The following is a 10,994-nucleotide window of genomic DNA, read 5'->3' on the forward strand; positions in this document are numbered from 1 at the left end:
ATATATATATATATATATATATATATATATATATATATATATATATATATATACCTGTATCATAGCAGTTCGTCTATTTAGAAAATAAGAAAGAAAAAATATTAATCTAAAATTGAAGTACAATTTTATTTTCACAAAATGCAGAAAGGATATATGTGCAGTAGACAGTTTCTAAAGGGGCCTGCAATTGTTGCTGCCTCTTGGTATTCCCAACATGGAGTATTTTCCTCCTGTTGGATATGGGTGGATAAAGATACCTGCTTTTAATGGATGGGATGCATAAGAAGTAATGAAATATTTCTTTTGAGAACAGGATATAAGAAGATTGTGGCTTCATTCATACGGGCTCAGTCTTGCCTTCTCTTTCTATAATCTCTCTCAAAAGAAATAGGAAACCACACTGAAAGCAGTTCTGTGAGGAGGGAGAAACTGACATATCTCCTCAAAAGTCAGGGAAACCTGAGGGCTCAATACAACTACTTTAGTGGGTTTGGAAGAGGATCTTTCAAAGCCTGCATAGTCAGCACTATTAGGGTGGATAATCACATAGTTAAACCTTGTTGCCTGGAGCCAACAGATTGACTCCAACTTCATGAGAGACCTTGAGCCAGAGGAACGTAATTCAACTATGGCCAGAAGGTGTGTAATAAAAAGACTTTAATGTAATTAATCATTGATATGCTTTGCTATGTGATATAAGTAAAACTTATATGGGGAACAACAGCATAAACTTCATTAGATAGATATGTATGCAGCTAGAACTGAAGAATGGTAAAGGTCTGTTTCACTGACTTTTGGTCAAGAGTTGATTTTATGTAATATTCCATACACATAGATAATAAAATGTGTTGAACAACACACATCCTCCAAAAATAAAAGAGAGGAGTAGACATTATAAATTTTAGGTTTTGATGTTCAGTGCTGCTTTTCTCACAAGGCCATTTCTTCATAGTGTATTCCAAGATTAAGTAACAAGAAGATAGTTAACATGCTGCTTGATAATTTTCCCTAGAAGTGTTAAATATATCAGCTGGTTTATAATAAGAATACAGAATGCACAACATTTTGTTCCTTTTTATTTACCAATCTAGAAATATGTATTAAAGTAATCTTGCCATTAAATTAATATGAATGAAAGAGCATTGTTAACTAACCAGTAACTATTTAGTAGGCTGATAAGATTTTAGTTTCAGTGGTTCAAATAGGACACAGTCACTAATTAGAAAAATTATAGTTTTTCAAGAACATCATTAGAGTGATGAACTCTCAGCAGAGAGAGAATCGTGAGAACAGAAGCAACTTAAATTTGGTGCAGATTCACAAAGGCCTGGAAGTTCAAAATGCAATAACATATATAAAAATTATTTTAGAGGGCTGCGGTTGTGGTTCAGCAGTGCAGTGCTTGTCTAGCACATGCAAGGCACTGTGTTTGATTCTCAGCACCACATAAAAATAAATAAATAAAATAAAAGTATTAAAAAAAATGTTAAAGATCACTGTAACCCTAACTGGTATTTTGTATACTAAGATATAAGTTGACATAACATATTTGAAAGTGATTCTTGCTCAAATAAGTTTGATAAAAACAGTGAGACAGGTTAGGTAATTGCAGAGCTCCTTTTAGTTTTGAGCAACTAATACATGCAGCTAATATCAAAGATGGAGAAAATAAAAAGCATTTTCTACCTTCATGTGAACATTGAGAATTTTTTGTAAAAGGTTAAATAGTTACATTTTTTTCCAGAGTAATGTTCTGTGGAACAAAATGCTTTGAAGACTCTCAAGTGTCATAACTGAAGGATCTCACAGAGAGTTCCAAGAGGGATGGGGAATCTTTAGCTATTCCTAGTGCATCTCAGCACTAAGCATGCATCTGACTGAGCTGGCTTTTACTAGCAAATTACTGACTCATAGATAGATGGACTTCAAAAAATGTAAGTCAGAAAAATTATAAGCATGCATACATTGCTGTCAAGTGTAATCTTGCTTCAAAGAATGATTGTTTTCACTAAAAGCTATTTTAACAGTAGTTAATAGTAAAGAGTGAATTTGTATGAATTAATTAAAATCTATATACACTTTGGCCACTTTTAATATTTCAAAAAATTTCCATATGAAGAACAAACCAATAGTTTTAAATGCCAAGAAAATAAGTAAAATGTCATGTAAATTGCTCTATTTTGAATCAAAGAGAGGGAGTCTGAAACTCAGAGAAAATCTGAGTGACTACATTTAAATGCCAAAGTGCTATAGTAAATTTTAAGGAACAATCTGGTCAAAAATTATGTACATTTTATTCATGTTTGACTAGAATTAAATTTGATCTTCATTATATATTACATAATTATTTCAATGTCAAAGGTGATATGAAAGGTCTTCCACCTTATGGTTAGGATGTAGAAAAATGGAAAGATCAGCACTCCTAGTGTAAAAAAAAAATAAAAACTTAATAATCTGGACAACCAAAACTTTAATTGAACCCACCAGAGTGCTGAGGTCATAGGTCCAGCAGCACAGCAAAATCAGATGAACATAGGTGCCTACAAGAAGAGATGTGACACAGTCTCCAATTTCCTCTCATGGGTGGAACATAAGAGAAAAACAGGGACAGCACACAAAGTGTCAAGACACTTCAGCCAACATTTGACTCAATTCATCACATCAATTGACACAAAGATAAGAATCATATGATCATCTCAATCGATGCAGAAAAAGCATTTGATAAAATACAACATGCCTTCATGTTCAAAACTCTAGGAAAACTAGGGATAATAGGAACATATCTCAACATCATAAAGATTATCTTCGCTAAGCCTCAGGCCAACATCATTTTAAATGGAGCAAAATTGAAGGCATTCCATCTAAAAACTGGAAAAAAAAAGATAGGCATGTCCTCTTTCACACTTCTACTTAACACAGTTCTTGAAACACAGGCTATAATAATCAGACAGACAAAATAAATTAAAGTGAGCCTTTGAACCCCCTACACAGTGGGTATGAAGTTCTAAAAATTTCTGCACTCTGGGTTCATAGGAATGAATTGATTTAGGAGGAAGCCTTCTTTGTGACTGGTTACAGCCAATAAACCTGCTTCCTGCTAATTCCTTGGTTTACAACCTTTTCTGTCCAACATCAAGAGGAGTACTTCCTTCCTTTATTTGCAATATTTGAGTTTGTGCACACATATTTCTCTCTTATTCATCCAAGTAAATGCACGGGTGTTATGTTTTCCATGTTTCTATCTCAGCTAGGTCCAGCATGCTACATTACTTCACTGAACTATAGATGCCTCTGTTCCTTGCTCAATTACTGTGGATTTAGTGACTCAAAGACTTACTTTCTACAATAGGCTTAAAACATTGGCTCATACTACTAATTAGAAACTCATAAAATTATAAATATTATATGTTTCTATTTAATTTGGAAGGTTTCATGGTTTAGCATTGAAAATAGCTAAATTCCTGTGAGGATTCTGGCTGTGGAAATGTACAGGACAGCATTCCTCTGGTGAGCAACCTCCTGGGGTAACAGACAACCTGTTTTCCACACTTGGAATATTCTGCTGTTTCCCCGAGGAACTAGTAAGATATCTAATACATGTGCAATGCCTAGCTACTGTAGCACTGCCCTGCTGAGCCTAAACTGTCCACATAACAGTAACTTTAAACAATGGACTTTTTTGAGAGCTACACAAAGCTCCTAACATTGCACATTGCAAGTATAGTATGTAACTGAGAAATAAGCTGCATAATGTAGCTGACTCTGTAACCTTCCTAATGACACAATGAACAAGAAGATACTACTGATGCCAGTGACGTAATGTGATCTATTGATATAAATAAAGATGGCAGCTTGGACAAGGGGCTTTTCTGTCTTTCTATCATTCTGCCATCCCTGTTATTCTACTACTTTGCCTCTGCACCTTGCTTCTGTCTCCATTTGATGTTTTTAAAAATTCTTTTTTAAGCAAAACATTATCCTATATGTTTAGCATCTCCATGTTAAAATGTTGAATCTTTCAGATACCCTAGTCTTCCTTCTGTTTGTCACCCTAAGATACTACTTATTCGGGTGGTGAAAGAAGACATTCAAAAAAAATCAAATAAGTTGGCTGTGGTGAGCCGCTTCTGCCGTTTCTGCAGACTATGGTCGCCATTACAAGATGGCGCTGGCTCCGCTGTGGTCTGTGACAAACAACTCCTTATTTGGGAGAGTTGGCACATGATTTTTCACCACCCTATGAGAAAGCTCCACGTGGCAGCTTTGCATTGGGGCTTGAGATGCTTTATTAAGGCTGGGAGGGGCATCCGAGGAGTAGAAGAAGAAATATCAAGGGCCTGAATAAACTGCTGAAAGAAGATTCCTGAGTTGCATCTTCCTTGCGGGCAAGGGGTCGTGACAGTTGGCATGATGGTGCAGGACAAAAAATAAACAACAAGGTCTTTGAGTGCTATATCCTCAGATTCCTGTGGTTCACAAAGTGATAACCTGAGACTAGTGCTATTGCTATCTGCTGGCGATAGCTGTGGGTTCTTTATCATATACACATGGCTCAGTTTAGAAGGACCATAGGAGTTATTAGGGGCTTCACTGGCTTTGCTTCAGCTCCCACTGTGAGGTTTGGCTATGGCTTCATTTTCCTTCAGTTTGTGTCTTAGTTGGTTATTCTCAACCTTTTGTGCAAGAAATTTCATGCACCCTACATTGTTTGTTAGTTTTTGGTCTGGGGCCAGAAGAAAACCTGCAACTTAAAGCCTTTCTCCGTGAAATATTGTACTGCCAGGTTAATATGGCCAGTCACCTGATGGTTCTAGTAGAGCTGTAAGAGAATCCTTATCCCAGATTCCTAAACTCTAGGTAAGAGTTTTTGGCTCATTTTTATTTCTCCATTGTGTCTAACATACCTCATGGTTATAGATGGCTCTTATCTTCCTATATAGTCCTAAATTAAATGCTAATTCTTCAGTGTTATCTGTATCTTCATTGTGGAATTTATCTTTGCCATACCATAACACTTCTTCTCAAGATGAACACCATACAATAAATAGCACTGGGATTTTTCTCAGAAATATAAATGACAGAAGCATATTAGCCTTCCAAGTATGTAAAAGTCAACTTCATATATTGAATGTATGCTTCTAATATCAAAATTAAATAATACATTTTATTAGTGTTTTAAAAATAGATTACTTGTATGAAATTTGTTCCTAAAATATGACTTTGACAAAGATAAAGATGCATACAACACATGATTAGATATTAATAAAAATAATAATAATAATAATTCTATCAATAGCATCATCTGCCCTTATAGACTATCCCTGGAAATTCCTGTTTTCCTATTTTGCTAAATCACCAGAATATTTGTTTTGCAAAGAAAATAATATCAAAGATACTGGAATTTAAATATTTGGTGTCCATGTGGATCTGGAGTTATGAATGTGGCATTTCTTTTCAGAACTTCTTTATTTAGAAATAATAGAATAAAAATATATGTAAACACCAGTTGCTACACATGAGTGTTGAAATGAAGTAATTCAGAATTTATGAATTCACGTATAAACTTAAAATTGGGCAGCATACATAACTGCACTTATAAAGTTTGATTGCAAATTTATTGATATTTTCTTTTAAAGCATGGTCTGAATACAAGAAGATTTAACATTCAGTTCACTTCACAATTTAAATTTCATAGTGGCTTTCTTGTATCTTGCCTTCTTGTTTGGCAAAAATGATAACAGTAATATCAAACACCATAAAAACCTCTACAAAGACAGCAAATGAGATCAGCAATATGAATCAATGTATAAAACCCTCCAATCTGTCTGTACACATAGTTGTCTGAATCCCCATGACTACAGCAAATCAAGATTCTTTTCTGACAGAGACTAGTACTAGTACTAGTAAGAGAACAGTTAGTTCTCCGCCTCTTGTTGCAATTTTTGCTAATATCTCAAAATAATAAGAAATGGGCTGAGAAAATGCATTTGATGGATGATAATTCTATACAAGAGACATTATTAACCCTTTCCTTTCATCGACAGCCTATAAAATACTTGAGATCTAAGAAGGAATAATGACTTGAAATGGATTTCTTCATGAAATAAAAAATAGAAATGGTTGTAAATCTTTCTTGAAACACAGATTTGTAAAACTGCAGCTGATTTCAAGAAGTGAAAATGTGGTTCAATATCAAGAATGAGACATTCTTACTTGCTTGACCAATTAACAATAACATGTCAAATGAGAACAAAAGTGTGGGATATAGTGGCAGTTTTTAACCTTCCAATGTATAAAAATTAATTTCAAAAAATTAAATACAAACACCTACATAAATGCTTAATTTTCCTTCCACAGTAGTTAAATATTCTTGATATGAAGAAAATAGGAATAGCTCTGTTGTTACAGACTATGTAACAAAATATAACAAAAAACAACTAAATGTCCAAACTTCATGGTCTGTGTGGGTGCATAATTTTGGTATCAAATTGAATGTATATTTTTAAAGTATACAATTACATATTCCTTGGGGGAAATATCAGTAATTTAAAAAAAAAATTACATTTTTTCTGTTAATCTTGAAATGTGAACTTAAGTAGAAAGTTACTGATTCAAAATGATTTGTATGAAAGTATTTTCACTAATAAAATATAAAACTGCTACTAAAGTTTTGAAAAGTTCTGTTCATTAATGCCATCTGTAATTTATTATGTGTTTTAATTGTGTTAAATCTATGTGCTATAGTAGAAACATAATACATACATGTAAAACATGTTAAGTCATGCTGAAATTGTGCTATAACTGAAACATGTTTCACTTGTGACATTTCTTTGTTTACTGAATTTGAAAATTTGTCTTTATGTATATAATTATTAGTGAGCTAAATAATTTTTAATTCCACAAATATTTTCTCCCCATGCACAATATGCCAGATGCTATATAAAAATATTTGTGAATTTTTTTCAACAAATATTTTTTGAGCTTCTACATTTGTGACACAGTTCTAGAAGTGAAGAACTTATAAATAAACACAAATTTTCTGAAAATTTAGCCCCTGTTATATTTATATTCATGGAATTGTCTATGTAACCTAAGAAAGGTAAAATATCTCTCATGAAATTTACAGTCTACAGGTAAGCATACAGTAAACTAATCAACATATAGGCAACATATTCAGTGCAGATTGGATAAAAGAAGATGTGGTACACAGTAAGGGTGTACTTCGTTGATGGATCTCAGATTTGAGAAAAGTGATGGTCATTTGCATACTAGGATAATATCTCTTGAGGTTTGACTCCTGAACACTGATGAATGAATGAAATTTCCCTTCATAAATTGCTTTCAACATCTTCTGTGAAACTTAATGTGCATTTAAAAAAATCTTACAAATAAAACATTGAAAATTTAGACTATATATATTTTTTTCAAAAATGTTTGTGAATACAAACTGAATAAAAATTAAATAAAATTACAAAGTTAGGTTGTGGGGGTTGTGTACGTGCATGTGCAGTTTGGGTTAACATTTAATATAAAACTATCCATGTATATTTTATTGCAAGCAGCAATTTAAAAAACTATCATACAAAATCTTACTTATAAACTTTATATCTGGTCAGCTTTTAATTCTGTCCTTAAATGACAGTTTTTGTTCTGGTGGTTACATATGATTTAATTTCAAACTGCTTTTTAAGACCCAGAGAGGAGAAAAAAATGATAATACTAACACACTAAGTCCTTAAAGTCTCTTCTTTAACAAATATGAACAAAATTCTGGTCTTCTCTTAAATAGATTTGTTAAACCTGTTTTAGATTTTAATTAATAGTGAACCTATGTGTCTGTTTTACATTGATTTATAATATAGGAGGGAGTCATTAATGGTAATTATTGATTGTGTTCCTCAGCTTAGTAAGAAAACTGGAAGGATCTCAATCAACCTATGGTCAAACTTCATTTAAAATTACCAGAAATATAATGATAAGCTGTTTTATAGTCTTGCTATATAGTCATTCCAGCATGAACATAAAGGACAGAAAACATGAAAATGAAAATCCATTCAATAAATTATGTTTTTTTTAATTGTATGGCAACACATTAAGAATTTTTAAAAACTGAAAGTAAAAACATGATATACAAAGGTTAATATCATTTCTTCAATTAAAGACAGTGTATGTATATTGTATGTACATTTACCATGAAAGAAAAACAAACAAATCTGAATGTTAGCTGATGATAATACTAAAATATTTACAGGAAATATACTGATTCCTGTGATGTGTTTAAAATAGCATCCAGAAATAAAATAGATTGATGTATGGGTTGGTTGAAGGATATATGGACTGATTTGTGCCACAACAACATAAAAGGATGTCAATGGAAAAATCCACATGGTGGATCAACATTATTCATTGTAAAATAATTTTATCTTTGATAAGTTTGAATTTTTCATAATAAAATATTTTAAAAATGTAAATAATGATCTTTAATTATTATTATTATTATTATTATTATTATAGGGTTTGAAATCAAATTAAAAGAAACACATGAATACAAAAATGAAAGAAAATTGTAAAGAAAATTTAAAAATAAAATGTCAAATAAGCCAAACATGTTTTACCTTAGCTTTGATTGAAATTTTATTAATATTTTTCTAAAAAGTAATTGACACAGAAGTACTTATTCATATTTTTATAAGTATAGAATGAAAATACAAAACATGAACAAACATTGAGTCAAAAAATTGTTGAAGTTAGTTTGGCATATTTAATATAATTGAACTTTATAATCCTACTGAAAGCAATTGATGTAGGCTACTTCATTTTGGGGTAAAGGCATATGGTGGTGGCCGTGTCTTCTGGACTGGGATGAACTATGTTCCTTGTGGAAGTAGGCAAGCCGAGTCTGAGCCATATCCAGTATGGTGGTAGCTGTTGGACTAATCATTGCTGCTGCAGGATTTACAGGCCATTATGTTACAAACCATGAAGTATATGGAGACTCAAGTAAAACAAGTTTTTCAAAGTCTAACAAAATCTGCCATCAGTGGTGGCTATTACAGAGTCCTACAGCCAATAAAGGAAATATAAGAGATACTCATCAATGAATTATGCTTTTAAATCACCCAGATATAGGAGGATCTCTTTTTATAGCAGCTAAAATCAATGAAGCTGAAGATTTACTAGGAAGGTCAAATTAAAAAATGAAGTAAATGTATGATGAATTTTAAGCTCATATTAGTTTATGTACATGATTACCAAATTTTTAGTAATAAAAGTCCACAGCAATCCTATTTTTTGAAAAAAGATTGAGCATAAGCCAAAATCCAAGCCTTGATATAATTTTAAATTTGAGTAATTTTTAAATCAGATGATAGTGTTTAATGTTCAATAGTTAAAGACAGATACACATAATTTGAGTAGAAACATTGCTAATTACTCATCTAGCAAATAAGTTGGTGCCTATATGTGTTCTTAAGGCAAAGTAAATGATATGAAGCAGCCAATCTAATGAGAGACTAAAATATATGATAAGTATTATGAAATCAGCACAAACTCTTGAGACAGGAATTTTAACTATCTTTGAGGAAAAGCTGTTCAAGATACTACTTTCCCAGATACATGAATTTTTATTTTTAAAAACGAATTTAGCCATAACTTTGGCCTAAGAAATTTCCTAGGTATGTATATTATCACTTACAAATTCATATTTCAGACATTAAAAACTAAAAAAAAATTGAAAGAAATAAAAAACAAAAGACGTCAAATTCATTTGGTAAAAGAAGAGACATAGAATAGACAAAACAATCCTTAGCAAGAAAACTGAAGTAGGAGGCATCACAATACCAGACCTTAAATTATACTACAGAGGCATAGTAACAAAGACAGGATGGTATTGGCACCAAAATCGATGTGAAGACCAAAGTACAGAATGGAAGACACAGAGACAAACCCACATAAATACAGTTATGACAAAGGCACACAAAACATACATTTGAGAAAAGTAAAGACAGCATCTTCCACAAATCATACTGAGAAAACTGAAAATTCATGCATAGCAAAATGAAATTAAACGACTATCTCTCACCCTGCATGAAACTCAACTCAAAGTGGATCAAAGACTTAGGCACTAGAACAGACACCAAACTAGGACCAAATCTTCACCATGTCATCTTCGGAACTGACTTCCTCAACAAAGTCCCTAAAGCACAAGAAGTGAAATCAAGAATCAATAAATGGGATGAAATCAAACTGAAAAGCTTCTTAACAGCAAAGGAAACAGCCAGTAATGTGGAAATAGAGCCTACAAAATGGTAGAAAAATTTTACCACATGCAGCTCAGATAGAGCATTAATCTCCAAGATATATAAAGAATTCAAAAACTTAACATCAAAAAATGGGATAAGGATCTGCACTGACACTTCACAGAAAAAGAAATACATCAACAAATATATGAAAAAAAATGTTCAACATCTCTAGCAGTTAGAGAAATGCAAATCCAAATTACTCACTACAGTTAGAATGACAATTATCAAGAATATAAGCAACAGTGAATGTTGGTGAGGATGTGGGAAAAAAGGTTCACTAATACATTGCTGGACTGCAAATTGGTGCAACCACTATGGAAAGCAATATGTAGACTCCTCAGAAAACTTGGAATGGAACCATCATTTGACCCAGCTATATCTCAATTCTCAGTTTATACCCAAAAGACTGAAAATCAGCATACTATAGTGATGCAGCCACATCAATGTTTATAGCAGCTTAATTCACAATAGTTAAACTATGAATCCAGCCTAGGTACCCTTCAGCAGATGAACAGGTAAAGAAAATGTGGTGTGTATACACATTGTAATATTACTCAGACTCAAAAAAAATGAAATTATGGCATTTGCACGTAAATCGATGAAGCTGGAGAATATCACACTAAGCAAAATAAGCCAGTCCCAAAGAACCAAAGATTGAATGTCTTCTCTGATATGTGGATGCTAATTCACAAT

General features: G+C 32.5%; 1 pseudogene; it reads left to right on the forward strand.

Moving 5' to 3' along the window:
* The first annotated feature begins 8,904 nt into the window (after nucleotides 1-8,904).
* LOC125614980 lies at nucleotides 8,905-9,194 on the forward strand (annotated as a pseudogene).
* Nucleotides 9,195-10,994: the final 1,800 nt, after the last annotated feature.

The sequence above is a fragment of the Marmota marmota genome, unplaced genomic scaffold (genome assembly GCF_001458135.2).
Source record: "Marmota marmota marmota unplaced genomic scaffold, marMar, whole genome shotgun sequence".
NCBI classification, from domain to species: domain Eukaryota; kingdom Metazoa; phylum Chordata; class Mammalia; order Rodentia; family Sciuridae; genus Marmota; species Marmota marmota.